The 21,067-nt window shown below is 36.8% G+C and overlaps 1 protein-coding gene across 3 annotated transcripts in view; it reads left to right on the forward strand.

Moving 5' to 3' along the window:
* LOC126378015 (kinesin-like protein KIF21A) overlaps positions 1–21,067 on the forward strand; it is a 114,394-nt gene that overhangs the window by 37,457 nt on the left and 55,870 nt on the right. The gene's annotated exons all lie outside the window — the stretch shown is intronic.

Consider the following 21,067-nt stretch of genomic DNA (forward strand, 5'->3'; position numbering starts at 1 on the left):
TAAGTAATAGATAGAATGGAAACAATAGCCTAGTTTCCAACTGGTCAAATCAGTTACTTTTTAATAAACGTCAAAACACGATATTACTATGGAATTTGTATGAAAAGGCAACCTGGGACGTCATAGTAAGAGTGACAAAATGTCGCGCTTATTATTAATATTAAATCTTTATCAAAATTCATGAATAAGTAGTAGTCGTAATGAATAAGTTGAATATACAAAAAAGAAAACGTTTTTTGTAAGCTTCAAATCTGTCGTTATTTAGTAATCAGAATTTCATAATTTATCTTTGACCTAGGAAACTACCCAATCGATGAATGTAGTCGTAAGGATGAATGTAGAGCAGTACACGGGATCGAAGCTAATGAAATTCAATAGTCTCTACTTACCCCGGCGGGAAATAGGCGTGAGTTTAACAGCCTATGTAAACGTTATTTTATAAACAAGCAGCTGTGTTTCATAACAGATTTAAATAAGTACATATAAGTAGCTTAACAACAAAACAGTTTACACAGATAATTCACGCAACCTCTATGGAATTATATCGTAAATATAACAATTCAATTCAAATAAATATCATTTTTAGACAGTATTATGATTTTAACAATTTAATTATTTGGTTTTTATGTTCTCCGAAAAACACAATAGACTAGATTTAAAATTACATGCATAGAATTGAAAGTAATAAATCTCCCATTTCGCTTTTTCTACGCGAATATAGAAGCACTGGTCAGTGCGCTGACTCAGCCTGTAATATTCGCATTGGCTCCGCTCGCGTGACGAACGCCACTTGGCCGGGCCACAATTACCTAATTGCATACTTAAAAACTTTTGAAAACTTCATACAAGTATAGCTACGTTTATATCTACAGTTCCGCTTAGTGATGTAGCTTTGACATTAAATATCATGAAAATTAAAAAATTTTAGATGGCCATCATAACTCCCGTTATCACTAATCCAATCAAATATACTTTATAGCACAGGACTTATTTTTAACAATCAGACATAGCACATGTGCACAGTACAATTTGGGCGGCCTTATTGCTCTAGAGCAATTTCGTACAGGCAACCACTACGAGGAAACAAACATTTACTGAACTTGGATGCTTGGTTGGACTGATGGGTTGGTCAGAGGCACAAAAGTTTCAGGTTTGCAGCCACTTTTGATACGAAGTTCTAAAATGTATAATGATGATTGTATAGTGGAAATGGACTATACCGTCCCCTATTTAGGTAATGCAAGAGGGAACACGATACTTAAGTTGACTTATGTGGCATGCTTGGAATAATAACCAGAACGCATTCTCTTTAAATTACATACCTACTTCCCCTTTTTTGTCTCTTTCTGTCTGTCCATAAAGTTACAAAGTTTAAACATAGTCACGAGTAAAAATGAAATTCACAAAAGCTACCAAATTATCTTTCCGCTTTAAAAAGCGAGAGTGCGAAAATGCGCAATCAGCGTGTACATGCGAATAGTGTTACATCACTACAGGACACGGTCAATACTGTCAATGACGAAGATCGTATCGAAATTTTGCTAAAAATAAACTGTAATTTTAGAGAAAACTTTGTATCGAAGTGTGACTTGATATAAATCGTCTTATTTTATTTAGTTATAAGGTTTTTTCTACTTTGGGCCATCCCACTCGCGTCAGACAGAGTACTGCGGGGCGGAAGGCAACAGGGAAACCAATGCCCTATTTTTCCCTAGAAAAATAGCATGCTACACCGACATGAGCGTGGCCCTTAAATAGGATAGTTTCCTACTAGTCAAATTAGTTACTATTTACTAAACATCAATACACGAAATTACTATGGAATTTGTATGAAATAGCACACTGTGACGTCATCGAAAAACGTGATAAAATGTCGTACTTACTATTACGTTTTCTTGATTAAAATTCATAAATAAGTTGAATAGAAAAAAGAAAAAGTTTTTCGTTAGTTTTAGATCTGTCTTTATTTAGTAATCAGATGTTCATAATTTATCTTGGACCTGGTAGACGACAAATTCTTTACAAATAGAAAAACTCCTCCAAAACATCACACCGAGGCAAAGTGCCCAAAAGTCTGGAAGCTAATTAAATATGAAAGCGCATATTTTACGCAAATTATTTCATCCGTGCAATTTATTATGAAGGCTGCGCCATTTCTCTGCGATTTCCATTAAATTGGGCGCGTCTGACCTTAGCATTCTCGTTGTAAACAACGGAAGTCGTGGGTGATATTAATAACATAATAAAAATGCATCTGCGGCATTTACATTTTGGAAGGTCATAGGTAATCACATACATGAACTCGCCTTTTGCTCATCAGGGTAAGCAAACTTGGAATTGGATTTGCTTCGATCCTGACACATTTCTCTTGCTTCCTACACATTCATCGATCGTTTCATACACGCACGCCGGTTCGAAGCAGACTGTACTAAATCTTTTCTAAGGACAATCTAATTTGGTCAATATCTCCTATCTAGGTATTCCTAACGACCTCCGTGGTCCAATGATTGGGCGTTGGGTCCCGGGTTCAATTCCCGGTGGGGACATACCACAAAGATTGCTCCTAACACAGGTTTATATTAACTTAACAGGGGACACCTGCACCTAAAATAATGTAATCGCTGCTGCAAATAAATACATATTTAATTTAATTTAATTACTTTGTGATCACTAGTTTGGTTAGGATATTACAAACTGATTACCTGATCGTCAGAAAGTAAAATGATCCGTGATTCGGAAAGCACGTTAAGCCGTTGGTCCCGGTTATTACTTACTGATGTAAGTAAGTAGTCGTCACTATGCCATGTCAGAGGCCTTTGGCGGGTCATTAGTAACCCTGACACCAGGGTTGACGAGGTCGGTACTCCACCTCACAACCCACACGATAGAAGAAGTAGGTATTCCTCTTCTTCTTTTAGATTTTTTTTTATAAATCATTATAACAAGCGAATATAGCCATAGCTTACGATCTGATTATGTACGGTCACGAGCATTAATATGTATACACTTTGGTTCCATGTCACATTAACTTTTTTGACAAATTGAACTGTAAGTCTCACTAAATGTCAAATGTGTTAGTGCGACAGAGTCCTAAAGTGGGTACATTATATTGCTCATGACTGTACCATCTATGTACCTGGCAGCCACTAAAAAATGTTATGTCAATTTTAATGTCGGCCACAACGTTTATGTTGACAAATCCTTTACCTTTTACGTAGGGCTATACAATACACCATACGGCCTACAGTAAATCATTCCGCCCACTTGTGTCCATTTCAGTTTCATTTTAGTTTAATAACAACAATGATAGATACTGTATTGATTTATAATGTCATAAATTGGGACGTGATGTGTCAAGGCAAAAAAAAAAGTTTTCATCTCGAGTTCCTCCGTGCTTCGAAAAGCACGTTAAGTCGTTGGTCCCGGCTGCATCAGCATTCATTAATAACCACCAATCCGCAGTGGGCCCGCGTGGTGGTTTAAGGCCCGATCTCCCTATCCATCCATAGGGAAGGCCCGTGCCCCAGCAGTGGGGACGTTAAGGCAAGAGGGAAACCACTGTCCTGTTTTTCCCTAAAAAAGTAGCATGGAGAATGCTACACCGACAAGAGCGTGGCTCTTGAATTAGTGATGATGATGACTAGGTTCAAGATAAATTATCATAATTCTGATTACTGTATATAAAGATTACTGTAAATAAAACTAATGAAATCCATGTTATTTTTTCTTTTTAACTTATTTATGAATTGTAATCAAGAAAAACGTAATAATAAGTCCGACATTTTATCACGTTTTTCTATGACGTCACTGTGTGCTTTTTCATACAAATTCCATAGTTATTTCGTGTTTCGACACTTAAAAATAGTAACTGATTTGTAAATAGTAACTGATTTGACTTGTGGGAAACTAGCCTATTATGAATATTACATTATTGTGTCAAAAAATAAAAAAAAATCTTAATTTAAAAATTAGTAGCAGGGATCCTTTAAGCAGGGGCTTAAGCGGGTATTACATTACCCTGTCCATCCAGAGCGATGCGTCAAGATCATTCGGAAAATCGACGCTGTTACACTAGCTCGGAATCACGGTTACCATGGTTACTCCCCCACCAACTCGCTCGAGCGTGGTTGCCATGGTTCCGCCGCGCGCCGCCACCGATTTGCTATTAGACTACTCGATCTGATCGGCAAACCCGTGACCTTGACGCATCTATCCTGGTGGACAGGGCAATGTAATAACAGCGTTAGTCAAGTACGTACGTGCGGCGCAAAGGTGCCCATGATACTCACCACGTTGCCATATTGAATGGCTATAGACAACCTTTGCATCAGGTATGGTATCTGGAGCGAAAATCATATAGATTGGAATAACCCTGGCACTCTCGTGTCTATCGCGAATTTTAACGACATAATCTTAGGAGCGTTGTCAGTGTTGGCAAATTTATGCTAAAGCCTTATTTGGGTGGGTTTAAAGTGTCGCACATGCAAATAGTCGCCCACTGCATGCGTTGAATGCGATTGTATCATACTGTATAATGTTATAGCAATTTTCATAAAAATATAGAGCGCCGATGACTTTCGAAATGTCAACAGGGTGCGCTTGCGGCCTTCGCGAAAGACAGAACCATAGAATAAATAGTAATACTGTGAAAGTATAGCTGTATGCGGTCTATGTCACGATTCACGCGCTTCTTTCTGCCGCGTACGGCCACGGGAACTAATATGCATACACTTTGAAACCATGTCACATTAACTTTTTTGACCAATTAAACCGCAAGTCTCATATAATGTCAAATATTACAGTGCGACAGGGTTCTAAGGCAGGTACGTAATATTGCTCATGACTGTACATGTAAAATGTTGAATGAGCTTCCCTCCGAGGTTTTTCCACTGCGCTGTGATATGGGGTCCTTCAAAAATAGGAGTCAAAAAAGCTGTTCAAGGCAACACATAGGCAATACCCCGGGTGCCGCATCAGGTGGCTCGTTACAGTCGCATAAAAAAATGTTTTGTTATTCGCCTTCACTTGATCATAGAAGTAAGGCAGACTAATGTAATGTAACACTTATGTTTAGAATCACAGGATACAACATAGTGTCATGTACCTATAATGTATGTATAATGCTACGTATAGAGGATACTAGCTTGAGGCTTGCACTTTTCGTTGCTACAAGAATTATACGGGTGTTAGTGACATAGTAACGAAAACTTTGAGGGATGATTCAGGCCATGATTCTGAGTATTTGTTACGATGTCACTATCACCCTGTACCTATAACAGAATAGCAATGAACAGTTAATAAAACCTTACGCTCAAGTGACGGAAGCTCAGGTTTGTGAACTTAAGGTTTATATACTTAGGGCGTGTGAAATTAGAAGCTTGGCTCTAAATCAGATCTGATATCGTATTGGCTACATTTTAAATGAAAATGTTTCGGTGGGATTTTAATTACATAAAATCAAGTACCTATGTTTCGAAAATAAACATTTCTTTAGAAACGTTAAAAGAATAATACATATATAGGTAACTTCTACAGTCATAAGCAATATCATATACCCACTTTAGAACCTTGTCGCACTATTATATTTGACATTTAATGAGACTTACGGTTTCATTTGTCAAAAAAGTTAATATGACATGGTTTCAAAGTGTATATGTCACCGTAAAATTGTAAATAACGTTAGATTATAATCTATCGTTAGTTAATCTCGCGAGATTGTGAACTGTCGAATAATTATGAATCGTATCATATTGCTTACAATTTAACGTATTATTTTTCGGTAGATTATAATTTATTGAAGTGAAACCGTCAAATTGTGATACGAAACGCACCTCGCGTGCTATACCATAGAGTTACAAAACTATTAGAGTGAGCATAATGTTAATTTGGGATTCTCTTAAAATGCATAAATGTTTTTGTCATAATTTTAATTATCATAATCCTTTTTGCATAACGTTTTTTAGCATAATAGTTTTACTTTCCCATAATAACATCTAGGAATACTGGTTTGTTAGGTATAACTTATTTTGGGATTAATAAATAGATATCCATAATTCTTTTTTAGAATAATAGTGTTTTGTCATAATTTTTACAAGGCATAACAGTAGGTTAGGGTGCGGCGGGGGTGGCCCTTGGGCCACCCCTATGCCGCCAGCATGTTTATCTTACACACGAAAAGTATACTGAATGATACGTTTCAGATTTTTTAATTTTGATACATTTTTTCTTACCATGTGATGTCAGAATTATTGATTACTTACTAAATAATTAATAAATACGTACTTGATTTCACAATCTTGAAGAGCATTTCATCAATCATTGTAAGCAGTATATTACGTTTCACAATTTTTCGACAGTTCACAATCTCGCGAGATAGATTATAATCTAACGTTATTTACAATTTTACGGTGACATATACATATTAGTGCTCGTTACCGTACATCATTATAAACCTTTATACCTTTATATACGTAGGAGTCAGTGTTGAACCTATTATTATTTCACATTGAATACAAGAGTCGTGTCTTTTTCAATCGAATAACAACACATAATAAGACATACCCACAACTATTATTTGTTTAACAATACAATCCGACGTTACCGACTGTAGGCGAGTAGCGAAAAGCTAGTGTGTTTGTACTTTGTTTTATTAGACAAATTATGAAGTCAGGTTTTTTAAAATACTTTTTGTAGTTTGGATAGAAACTGTACAGTCATAAGCAATATCATGTACCCACTTTAGAACCCTGTCGCACTATGATATTTGACATTTAATGAGACTTACTGTTTAATTTGTCAAAAAAGTTAATGTGACATGGTTTCATATTAGTACTCGTGACCGTACTATATTGTAACTCTATTTCGCTATCTAGTTACTCCATGGCAAAGTTAGTGACTATGTACTCGTTACATCAGCCATGTCAAGGGCTAATTGTAACTTTGGGTTAATAGTAACGCCGACACCAAGGTGATAAGGACGGTTATTGACCTCAGGACCCATACGAGATAACATGCAAGGAAGGAAAGCTACTTCCCTTCAGTCGCCAAACCGCTCATTATAATACAAATCCCTTAATCACTCGTGGCTTACCAAACCCCGCCCACGTTCGCTAATTACATCAAAAAAGTCAATGACAAGATAGATTTGCATGTCGCCGGTCGAAATAGTGGCATATGCGCGGGCGCAGGCCTTGCGCCCACGCTCGCATTGCGATATGCCTTCAAGTAATTAGAATATAACCTGGAGGTCGGTGACTAGAACTTGGTCTGATTATGGGAATTGAGCGTGCTATAGTGTTAAAAGTGAGTAATGTTTATTCATGCAACAGTGTGGTGTAGTGGTTAAAACGTTGGGCTCACAATCTGGAGGTCCGGATTCGATTCCCGATGGGGACATTGTCGAAATCAGTATGTGAGACTGTTATTTGTTTGTTTGGTCATTGCAGAGTTGTATCGCCTGATTGTCCGAAAATGTAAGAAGATTCCGTGCTTCGGTGGGCACGTTAAGTCGTTAGTCCCTCCTCTGGTACCTCCACCAACCCGCAGTAGAGCATCGTGGTGGGGTATACTCCATACCCTCTAATGCTGTTTATGATCGTCAGTACTTCGGAGGGGACGTTAAGTAATCGGTCCTGGCTACTATTTACTTATGTAAATGCATGAGCTATATCAGGGGCCATATACAGGGTGGCCCAGAGATTCAAAATAAAAAATAGATAGAGCGGCTAATTGACTACCAGAAACATCATGTATATTCAGCGATTATTTACGGTTTAGGAGATATGGACCATTTCGTGGCTTTTTCAAGATTCTCTACTTTACTTCAGACACCATTCTTCTTCTTTTATCGTGTGGGCTGTGAGGTGGATTACCAACCTCATCAACCCTGATGTTAAAGTTATTATTGAGCCGCCAAAGGCCTCATGTGACATGACTCATATAACCTATGATATGGTATCCCGACGTGCCGGCAGAGTAGGGGAATGATGGGTGATGACGGGGATAAATTAGAAGCAACAGCAACAGGAGTATATACAGTTTATTAAAAACACTTCACAAACTTAGTAACATAGTCACAAAAATAATAGTTCACAATATACACATTTCATAAAAGAATCAGGACTTAGAAATTAGAGGGCACGGCCCTAAACGGTTTAACACACTTGTTGTTTTTATGAAGGTCGGGGATTCAGTCAGTCAAAAGTGAGTAAAATGAAAGGAAATGCGAATGGAATGGAATGAGAATTTCGTAATTTAAAATGATGATGGTCCGAACAAAAGGCCAGTATGTGCAGAGTTTTTACTCTGCTACATACTTACATCGGCAAGTAACCGGGACCGACGAATTAACGTGCCATTAACGTACCAACAGAAATCATTATTAGTCGCTATCCCTTTCTGAATAATTATTTTATTTTACTTCATACCTATTCCTCTTTTTTTTCTTATTTTTTTTTTATTTTATAAAAAAAAGTACACCAAAAGCTTATATAATAAAACATTAAATAAAATAAAAGTTAGGTACATCAGGAATTAGACTGTTACATAAGCCAATTATAGGTGCACACAACATCTGCAAAGTAGGACAACGTAATCGTTTAGTAGATAACTAAATTATACAAATGTAATATTTGTGTTTTGTGTTTATTCTTTTTATTTTTATTTTTCACTTTTTTATTATTATTTTTTATACCTAAGGAAGTGGACCATTAACTCATAAAAACAGAAGATAAGATTACACGTATATCTTACGATCTGTCAAGCATTCAGCATTGTACTTCATCATTCTAAGACTCCATTTGAAACGGATAGGAAACAATAGCGCAATAGCATAGTTATCGGCGGATATCCGGCGCAATACTTAGCCCTTCATGCAATTGTATCTATAAGTACTTGCCTATGACATGTTGCAATCGATTTGACAAGCCCATTCCGCTATTAGTACTTAAGTGTATTGGGTTAGGTCGAAAGTAGCTTTATATTTTTGTAGCCTGCTCATAAACAACGTACATACGTCCCACTGTTGGGTACAGGCCTCCCCTCAATCAACCGGAAGGATATGAAGCGTACTCCACCACGCTGCTCCACTGCGGGTTGTTGGTGTTTTACGGCTAATAGCCGGGACCAACGGCTTTACTTGCCCTCCGAAGCACGGAATCAAACATCTTACTTTTTCGGAAAATCAATTGATTCAAGCCTGCAAATGTGAATGCATGTCCTTACCAAGCAAAAGACAGTCTCACAAAGTTATTTCGACAATGTCCCCATCGAGAATCGAACTTGGACTTCCAGATCGTGACCTAACGCTTTGACCACTAGACCACGGTCTGCACTCTGAACGAAGAATGTAAGGGTTTCATAACCGAACCACATTTTAAAATAGGTACAGATATATTTATTATCGTAAATAAAAATGATATCTTGAGCTGAGCTACCATCAGTAACACATTTTTTGTGTTATCTTTATAAGGAAGCTAAGCCTTCTAATACTCATAAATGTGTCACCAAATGATTTAGGTTTCGCAGAAGTGTGATTGTCGGATCCTAATATGGCTTTCAAGGATTTGTTCTGAGTGTCCACGCCATACCACGTACATTTGAGAGCCACGCTCTTGTCGGTGTAGCATTCTTCATGCTACTTATTAGGGAAAAATAGAGCAGTGGTTTCCCTCTTGCCTTCTACCCAAGAAAACTCTGGTTCTGGTTTTTCTCAAAAGTGTCGCTCTGCAGAAATACATAACTAACTTCTTTGACTTACCTAAATACTTACTGATACCTATACTATTTGAGAAGCGTACCTAGAGGTATGTTTTGTAACAGCCTTTTTTGACGTGACTTATTGTAGATTTGACGCAAATGGTATTAATTACTTGCCCGGACAAATAGAGAACGCTGAGGGCTCTCACTCAGTACAAAAATTAATACAACTGGATGACCAGTTTGGAGTGAACGTCTGAGAGGATGATATTTGAAACAATTAATCGACTCTACTGGGTCGATAGCGATAAGCGCTGAATGAAAGAGATTTGTAACAGTGTAGTCTATAAATACTTGATAATAGATAGATACAGGGTGTTAGACACATGATATTGAATACTGATGGGGATGATTCTGCACATGAAAAAGTAAGTTTCTTCGAAAATCCAAGGTTATTTTTTTGGTGATTTTTTAATTATTTTCAATTGTACACTTTTGCGATGAAAAATTCCACTTGATATATTAACTCAAAATAATGAGCTGCATCATCCCCCTCAGTATTCGTTACGATGTCACATAAACCCTGAACAAGTACGTACAGGTAGCCATACAAGTACGTATGGGTGTTCGAGACACCTTAACTAATACTGAGTGGGATGATTCAGACCACGATTCTGAGTTGATATCAAGTGGGATTTCCTGTCGGAAAAATCATGAGAATTTTAGTTTTTTTTAAGTTCGATACTTTTGTGACGCAAAATTCCACTTGATATCAACTCAAAATGATTGTCTGAATCATCTCTCAAAGTTTTCGTAACGATGTTACTAATATGTAATACTGTATAGGTACGGTCACGAGCATTAATATGTATACACTTTGGTACCATGTCACATTAACTTTTTTGACAAATTGAACTGTAAGTCTCACTAAATGTCAAATATGTTAGTGCGACAGAGTCCTAAAGTGGGTACATTATATTGCTCATGACTGTACGTAACATGCCTTACGGACACTCCATACAATTTTCCTTTATAAAACTATTGCCCTTTTTAACTTGAGAACCTTTTAAAATGTCGTTAGTTCCGACAGGATAAGAATGTCCATTAAATAGAACCCGTTTAATAATAAAAAGTAAAGGTCACCGATTTGACTTCAAAAAGTTCGCATTTTTTAAACTAATCAAATATAATTTAATCAATGATTTCTGACTATAAACGTTAACGTCTTTGCAACGGTTTTTATAGTAAACTCGTTAAGGAAACTCGTTTGTATAGCCTTCGTGGACTAATAATAATGTAAATTATAATTAGTAAACACAGCAAGGCGGTTCTAATACATACATCGATGGTTTTAAGAGTTGATCTGTGCCTGCTTAATATTTAATTTACAGCAACACATAATGGCTGACTTAGCAAAGTGACGTATCTGCATTTTTGTGCTAAATTAATTTGTAACGTATTGACAATAGCAAAACGTCCAAATCAGATTCGCCAAAAATTTCAGATACGTAAGTTAGTGACGTCAGCCACGATTATAAACTCACTGCTATATTTCCGATTTTGGGAACGTTCCCGGCAGAAATACGCGCAAAACTTATGTAAAAAGAGCTTTAATAGGAACCTAATCTTTAGGCAGATACGACCAGAGTATAAGAAAACAATTTGAAAAAGAAAATTAAATTAAAAATAAAAAAAAATTCCCGACCAAAAATAAAGTACTCAATTATTATGACAAAATAAGTTTAAAAATGCTAAACTCTATAAAAAGCAAATATAACTTATCCCACATAATAATATGCTTGCAAGCAAACTGAGCGTGTAACATTCCTATCACACTTAACAAACGACCTGATGACCTTGAAGACCTGAACCGATTTCCACCAAACATAGCTAAGAACACTCTCGACTGATATACCTTTCAAACAAAAACAAACCGCAATGAAATCGGATCAACCGTTTGGGAACTATGATGCCACAGACAGACACATACACATTGACACCCCGTCATTTTTTGCGTCAGGGGTTAAAAAGCAGCCAATGTCTTTACTGTTTAAGAGTTTTTACAACGGGAACATTCCTACTTTGGGAAAATTCCCGGGAATGCCTCATCACTCCTTTCCAGGCCACGTTCCCAAAAAAAATTTGATGCAGATGTGTACTTTTAACGTGATAATTACTTATTTTCTCATTGCTCGGGTATTTATTCAAAAATATAATTAATGGCAGAGGCATATGATATAAAATAATTGTCGCTTGATTTTTAGATCAGATATGTATAGAATTATGTTGCTACTTACGATACATCATACTATACAGGGTGTTAGTGACATCGTAACGAAAACTTTGAGGGATGATTCACACCATGATTTTGATTTGATATCAAGTAGAATTTTCCGTCGCAAAAGGATGTGTGTAATAACAAATTACATTTTTAGCACCATCTATAATTTTTTGGAGAATGTGGCCTGGAAAATCCCCCATTGGCCTAGTCAGAGTTCAGCATCTATTGCAACAACAATGATTTCACGATACATTTAATATACCTATTGACAACGCCCGATCAATAGCGTAATGTAACAGGGGCTGTGATCCCTGTGAGGAGTTTTACTTTACACTAATGTATTGTACCACTAGATGTCGCTGACCAAAATTAAAACGCGCTATGGAAGAATGTTCGCTACGACGGATATAGGAGGCCGCCCTCAAATAATTTATTTTATATACTAGACGATCATAACAATTTTGACCAATTTTTGAACCTCTCGCTACCTTTTTGTAGCTAGGGGTATTTTTTTTTTTTTTTTTTAAAGAGAAGTAATAAAGATTTTGTCAAGGAGCAGTGTTGCCGATCTGTGGGGAATTCCCCAAACTGCGGGGAAAGCAAAGCTGATTGGGGAATGTGTGGGGAGAGCTTCAATTCGGGGAAAATGCGGGGATTTTAAGTATGAACACAAATACGCGATATTTAACATCAAATTTCTGCTAGTCTTGATTGATTTCCCTGATAGCCTTTTATTCCGTAAGTTGACGTCAGAATAATGGTCAAGTTGCCGTCCAACTACTGCCGTATTTTGACGTCAAGTTTACAGCAGAATCTGGAGAGTAAAATTTGACGGAAACTTGCGGTGAATTTAACGTTAAGTATTATCTATTATCGCCGCCTAGTGGCAGAAATAAAAATCACATGGAATATGTCGCGACCTACCGGCAGAATTTAGCTTTCAAGTAGCTCTACCTAGCGGGAAAAAATACATTTTTTAATTTCTGTAAAAAATAAAAAAATGATGGTATTTGCTCTTCAACGTAACGAAAAATATAATTAGAAAATATAGATATTAAAAAGAACTTTACAGTGAATGTGACACTAGTGATATCTGACATACGTCAGAAATGCATTCTCACAGAGACCGAACTTTACCTACATTTTTGGTTGTTTTATTTCTGTGGGGAATATGTGGGGAATTATCATTTTTCTTTCCCCAAACGTGGGGAATTTCGACAATGCGTTTGGGGATTTTAGCAAATTACTGTCGGCAACACTGTCAAGGAGATTGGGCGTCGTCGGTTATGAGCTTACGAGAGAGGGGATGTGATGCTCGCTCCGGGTCCTACCTGATATTTTTTTTTTTGTATTATTTTGTTTGATAAAATAATTTATTGGATAGAAAAAAAAATAAAGAAAACTAATACTTGACTACGGAAAGATCGCGCGGTATTAAAAGTAAGAAACAAAAATATTTTTTAGAAATTCTTCCGAATAACATTTAGTAAATAGCCGTGGTCGTTTTCCAGTAAGCAAACCCTTAGGACATATTGGCATACGACCACGGCTATCTCCTAAAAATCACTATTACGCCAAAATATGTTATGATAGCGGTCCATATTACCATGTGTCTTGCCAGACACAGAAAATTAGAAAAAAAAAACAATATTAAGTACTCTTACGTTAACTAAATTGAATAAATGGGATAAGTAAAATTTATTTAAAAAAAGTTAAGATTAAAAACAAAAAAAAATGCCTTTTGTCGCGTACTTAATTTTACCAGTCACGTTATCTACAGTCGGAAATCTAAGCATATTGCCTTAAAGCACATTCTAAATATAAACTTTGTGAGTCCTGACTTGACTCATAAGTCCCTATTCCGAGCACCATAAAGCTAATCATAACAGAGTAATGACTGTATAGGTAAACAGTAAGGCCACAGGCGACGCGTGCGCCGTATAAGGCGGGCAGCGCTCTGTTTCTGTGCGCATACTGGCGCATACGCATACCGCGGTGTTTCCGCGCATACTGATGAGTGGGATCATTTTGTCTTACATACTTGTATAAACTGAGATTAAACTTGAATTGAAATATCTAGTTTAGTTTAATAATTAGTACGGTTGTTTATGGGATAATTTTAGCCTACTAATAAATTGATTTTGTCTAAATATTAGTTACGTATATATAAAATAAAGACGCGTAAAAGATGGTGTGACCACCTCAATACTTATCGGAGGGATTGGCCGGAGATCGCGCGAAGTCGAGAGGAGTGGAAAAATCAAGGGGAGGCCTTTGCCCAGCAGTGGGATCGAATACGCTAAATAAGATAAGGTAAAATAGAAAATGTGTTGTTTTTTGTCGAAATGATGTAATCTACCTATTTGTTCTGGTGGTTGGACTATGAACCTGTCATTAGAATTCTTGCAATACTTATTTCCTTCTTGTGTCTATCTATGTCGATTTTAGCTTAAATATTTATTTATTTATATAATAATTACAACTATAATTTACTATACAGACACATACCCAAGGCGGTAACTTAGACATATAGTTTATTATATAAATGTTTACAGTAGGTACTTATCATCTCCCTATCATTATCCCGTTTTTCACAGGGTCCGCTTACCTAACCTGAAGATTTGACAGGTCCGGTTTTTGACAGAAGCGATTGCTTGTCTGACCTTCCAACCTGCGAAGGGAAAACCAGCCCAATACAGGTTAGGTAACATACCTCCGAAAATGCATTTCCCGGGAATGTGGGTTTCCTCACGATGTCTTCACCGCTGAGCAAGTGATAATCATTTATGATCCAAACATGAATTCGAAAACAAATTCGACAATCATTGGTTTAGGCCTGTGCTGGATTTACAGTAGGTACTATACTTCTCAAATATATTAATATATTACCTATTATTATTTATTTTTCGTTTTAATTGTATTTAAACATAAAACAAAAACCTATAAAAATTGTTTTCAAGGTCGTAATAACCATATCTGTAAACAACTTGCTATGTCCAAAATGTCTCATCGATCATCAAACAACATACACACACACATACATAAACTCACGCCCGTAATCCCAAATGGGGTGGGCAGAGCCACAAGTAATCAAAGACAACTTGCAGCCACTGTTGATACGAAGTCCTAAGATGGATCATCAAACAAATCCAAATATAAACATTAAATCGATATTCGTTTATTATGCGGATTGGATTAACAGCATAGAGTGCTTCTATGCTGTTCTGGGAGCAAATAAAAAACATAGAAAACGTTCAGCTGCTTGTCTTCCCGGGCATGTCGTAAAAACCGACAGAGGGATTGTGTCCTCTAACATGATGGACTAATGTTATGGGCGATAGGCTGATCCCTTATCACCATAAGGTTCATCATATCCAGCTTACGACATCGTATCAACAGTGGCTGCAAGTTGTCTTTTGATTACTTGTGGCTCTGCCCACCCCACTAGGGATTACGGGCGTGAGTTTATGTATGTATGTATGTATGTATTGGATTAACACGCAAAAAGTTTTTTATCAATATATTAATTTAAAGATAAGAATGACTAAAACATATATTGAAGTATGCATATGCTTCTGTCGAGATTATTAAGATAAATGCTCTGGTGATCAAATCAAATCAATTTATTTGCGAGAACACATAGATACAATAAAGGTGGTAAAATAATTTAAATAACAATGTTGTGATGTGTTCGGCCTGCATGCAGGCGTACAAAAAAAGAAGAAAAGAATTAAAAGAAGAAAGACAAACACCTACTGTCAAAACTGCTTTGCTGTTCCTACAATTTTTTAATTAATAAATTGCACTTTATTTAATAATTTATAAAAAAATACACCAATAGCTTAAATAAAAAAAACTACAGCAGAATTTGTCTCTTACATAAGTCAATTACACTACTATTATTATTTGACATTCATAAACTCACGCCTTTTTCCCCCCGGGGTAAGGTAAAACGAATGTAATTCCATTTGCTTCGATCCTGACACACTTCTCTTGCTTCCACATTCATCAACCGATATTTTACTTATGTAAATGTCGACATAAATGCTATTTTTACACTTCCGCTGTATGTAAATTTGATAATAAAAAAACAAAAAACTGTCGTATATACATAGCCAATCCTGTACCGAATTTCATCCAAATCGGTTCAGGATTTTAGTCATGAAAATTTAACAGACAGACAGATACTTTCGCATTTATTATATTCAGTATAGATATTTCCCATCTCCGGCTTTTTCTATCAAGTTCTAGTGATGTAACTTGTTTTCTTAGAAGGTTAAACTTATGTTTTCCTAAGAAAAAAACCAGTGTTTTTGTATGACGATCTTGTCTGACCGTGAAAACGTCGTCGTATGTAAATATATGCCTACATCACCATGTTTAGTCCGTTATCAGTAATCACTTATCTGTTTACCTACTTTGTATAGACGGTATGGATGTCACAGCGGATAACTTTGTATTTAAAAAACCTTTTTTATTTTTACGCAACTGCCGACCAGAGCGGCGGAAGGGAAGGGAAGGGAAGGCGAGAGGGAAACCACTGCCCTATTTTTCCCTAAAAAAGTAGCATGGAGAATGCTACACCGACAAGAGCGTACTTCTTAAATAAGTGATGATGATGATTTGCCGACCAGAGAGGGTAATGTTTTTGGGACTTTTTTTTCTTTATTTTGAAAAGGGTTTTGTCTAAAAGAAAATGTCACCCTCATAATGGTGCAAATTGTATATATATATAATGTATATAAAAAAAAACTGTTGAACCAAAAAAAATCTACTTATGATCTACGTCCTACGCCCTTCTGAACGACTCTGAATAGACCTCTAGCTTCCACAGACGTTGGGAAAGCTAGAATGCTATTACAGAGACCAACATTGTTATTTAAACACACCCCGGTGACTTCATATAAAAAAATATTCTTACCATGTAAGTGCAAACGAGACACAGTCAGCGCGCTCTCTCCCTTACTCCTTAACGGCTTACGGCCATATAAGAATAAGTTAGACCCAGAGGGGGTGAAGTCGGCGCCCGATGCGATTCGGTGCGGGGCGGAGTGTTACCGTTCTATACGTAGTATTATTCTTTATTCTCTCTTTAAACATGAAATAGGAGGTAGGTACGTAGCATTCCAAACATCTATCTTGGGGTCATTCACGCGACTTCCCCATTACATACATACATACATAAACAACCTATATACGTCCCACTGCTGGGCACAGGTCTACCCTCAATCAACCGGAGGGGATATGGAGCATACTCCACCACGCTGCTCCAATTGGTGGGTTGGCGGGTTGGTGGAGGTGTTTTTACGGCTAATAGCCGGGACCAACGGCTTAATGTGCCTCTGAAGCACGGAATTATCTTACTTTTTCGGACAATCAGGGGATTCAAGCCTGAAAACCCCTTAGCAAACAAAGGACAGTCGCACAAAGTGATTCCGACAATGTCCCCATCAGGAATCGAACCCGGACCTCCAGAGCCTAACGCTCTAACTAGACCACGGAGGCTGTTGACTTCCCCATTATCATATATTTCTTATATATTTTCATAGATTTTCGCAGGAAAATCTATGCGATCCATTGCCCTACACTATGTAGATAAATCACACAAAGATTAGCTAAGATGACGCCACAGATAAGACACGCGGTAACGCCGGCAGTGGATTAGCTATAACAGTATTATCTTAACATAACTTAAACTCACGACCATATCCCAATTGGGGTAGTCAGAGGTACATCCATCGCAAAATGAACTAAATACCGACGTCTCAGCTTTTTATTAGACCAGATAAGAGGTGAGCCGAATCGCCGTCTATAATGGTCGAGCCAACTGTGTCAGTGAAAACTGCACTTAAGATAAATTTATAACTCATTGGTGCAAACCTGGTACCAGGGTTCGAACCGGCGATCTCGACTACATAACATTATCTTTTTTATCACTTAACATCATCATCATCATCAACAGCCTATATACGTCCCACTGCCGGGCACAGGCCTTCCCTCAATCAACCGGAGGGGGTATGGAGCATACTCCACTACGCTGCTCCAATGCGGCTAATAGCCGGGGCCAACGGCTTAACGTGCCCTCCGAAGCACGGAATCATCTTACTTTTTCGGATAATCAGGTGACTCAAGCCTGAAAAGTCCTTACCAAACACAGGACAGTCTCACAAAGTGATTTCAACATCCCCATCGGGAATCGAACCCAGACCTCCAGATCGTAAGCCTAACGCTGTAATCACTAGACCACGGAGACTGTTCACAGACTGATCACTTAACATAATACGTACAAATATAGTTTGAGTTTGAGGCACCATTGGGAGTAGGGACTTTGAAATGAGTCAAGATAAGTAAACATCTTATGTTTGATGGTCAATTAGAGTGGTTTACGGTATATGTAGATGTATTCAATAATGTTATTGTAGTTCTAGGTTCATTAAGACGTTTAATTATGCGTATACGCATAGAGTCAATTCTTGTTTGAAAAGTCTTTAAATGGTTAGTAAATAGTAACTAAAGGTGACAACGCACAAATTTGGCGAGAGTTTTACACTTAGATAAAGTAACTCGTGTAATATCTAAAGGGGTGCACGGAGATAAAGAAACAGGATAATTCATTTAGCGATGGATGCACCTCTGACTACCCTATTGGGATATAGACGTGAGCTTATGTCATATAAAGGAGTCTGTAAATATGAAGGGCCTCAGCTAGTACACTGTTAGACAATTCAAAGACAAGTATATACCTATCGTAACAGACGATAATTTACTGTGTAAACGTTTATACTTGGTTATTTTATGACTCATAAACTTACACATTATATGTTGTAAAATTGATAGGAAATCGACAGTTTAAATGAACAAGTTATATTGTATAGTCTTACGTTTATTATGAGTATGTACTTATCGCGAGCCGTGGTAGCCCAGTTGTTAGAACGCTTGCCTCTCACCTTGAGGTTGCAGGTTCTAATCCAGCACAGCAGTAACCAATGATTGCCGAATTTGTTTTCGAATTCATGTCTGCATCATAAATGATTATCACGTGCTCAACGGTGAAGGAAAACATAGCGCGGAAACTCACATACGCGAGAAATACGTTTCGGAGGTATGTGACCTAACCTGTATTGGGCTGGTTTTCCCTTCGCGGGTTGGAAGGTCAGACAGTCAGTTGCTTCTGTAAAAAACTGGACCTGTCAAAACTTCAGGTTAGGTAAGCAGACCCTGTGAGAAACGGGATAATGCTAGGGAGATGATGATTTTCTACAAGTACCTATTTTATTTTAATTATAGAATAGATATAGTGAGGTTTAGAAGATAACCGTGATCGTATGCCAATTTGTCCTAAAAATTTGCTAACTAAGGCATACGTAATTAATAAGGTTTCTTTTTTTTCCAGACCCGTTGAATTTAATAGGTACAAAAATATATCTCTCCTTCCGAGAAACTGTGAAAGGCATAGTTACAATACAAGGAATAAAAATTAAATTGCTATTCAAAATTCTAGATTAAGTAAATTAAATTCATCTTTTTTGGAGTTTTTACTATAAAATACCTGATAATATTTTTAATTTGGCAGAAAATAAATTTAAAGCTCACGTAAAGCTTACTTTATGTAAAAAAGCTTATTATAAGATTAATGATTACCTAAATGATAAAAATGTCTGGTATTTAATGTGTCTCATTGATTTAAAAGATGTGTTGCTGTTGCAGTTTCTTGTCATTTCTTCTCCTCAGCCATAACACCTTGCGAAATGACGTAAATTCAAAAATGTTACATTGACGTTCAACAAATTTATCCATGGTAATTACAACACCCAAAGACAAACATGAAATTCATACCTACTTGAATTGCGGAAATGAAAACCAGCAACAGCATATAGGAACTAAGTTTTATGTAAATTGGTTCTCGAGTATGGCGGATGATTTCGCGATGATGACATCAGACGTAGTGTTGGGTTCTTACCCGGAAAATTCCCGCGTTTTGGGAATTTTCCCAATTCTGAGGGAAAAAACCCGAAAAATTCCCATTTCAAGGGAAAATATTTTTTATCGCATATATTTGTATTAAAAGTAAGGATTTCCAACAAAGACCATTTAAATATAATGTATGCCTACTTATGCCCAATTTATTTTCTGTCGTAGTGTCGTATGAACTCTTAAAAAACTTATCTAAAGGAGATCATCGGATTTCGGCCCAGAAGTCAAAGTGCCGGCCAAAAAATAATTTTGCTATATTCCGTTAGATCTTATCCGTATGAGCATTTATTACTATGGCACCAAAGCTGTAGGGTCAATATCTTCGGTTTTATTCGATTTTAAAAAACTGTATTTTTCATACATTTTTGGTGAAAATGTAAAGTGCCGGCCAAGTAACAATAATGGTATTATTCTTAGAACTTATCTGTCTGAGCATTTATTACTATGGCACCAAAGCTGTAGGGTCAATATTTTCGGTTTTATTCGAATTAAAAAAACTGAATTTTCATACATTTTTGGTGAAAATGTGAAGTGCCGGCCATGAAACAATATTTGTATATCCCGTTAGAACTTATCCATTTGACCATTTATTATTAGGGCACCAAACGTCTATGACCATTATTTTGACTTTTGTAGGACTTTACGTTATAGTTTCTATGTGAAAAGTGCCGGTCAGCAAAAAACACATGTCAAAGCTATCGAGACATTATTAACTATGACAAAAACGTGTATGACCATTAATTAGTTTGGCTTTTGTGGGATTTAAAAAAAACTTGATTTTTGATTCATTTTGTATAAAAATAAAATACAACAGGCGTGTTATTTAAAGGATCGTCAGAATGTTTATTACTATGGCATTAAACGACTATGACCAATATTTTGAACTTAATTCGATTTTTCAAAAATCAAAAAAAAGTTTTATCTAGTGATAATAGAACTATCTTGCTAAAGGCGTAATATGGTGGTCGTCTTTTGAAAAATAGGTTTACGTTTGACCACTACCTTACCTGATGGTGATACACGCTTAAGAAGCTACTTTTTTAAAGAAAAGTGTATACAAGGAATAAACAGCGGGGTGATAGAGGTAAGTACTATGTTATCGGCCGAGTAGCACCA

Source organism: Pectinophora gossypiella, chromosome 2, assembly GCF_024362695.1.
Source record: "Pectinophora gossypiella chromosome 2, ilPecGoss1.1, whole genome shotgun sequence".
Lineage (NCBI taxonomy): Eukaryota > Metazoa > Arthropoda > Insecta > Lepidoptera > Gelechiidae > Pectinophora > Pectinophora gossypiella.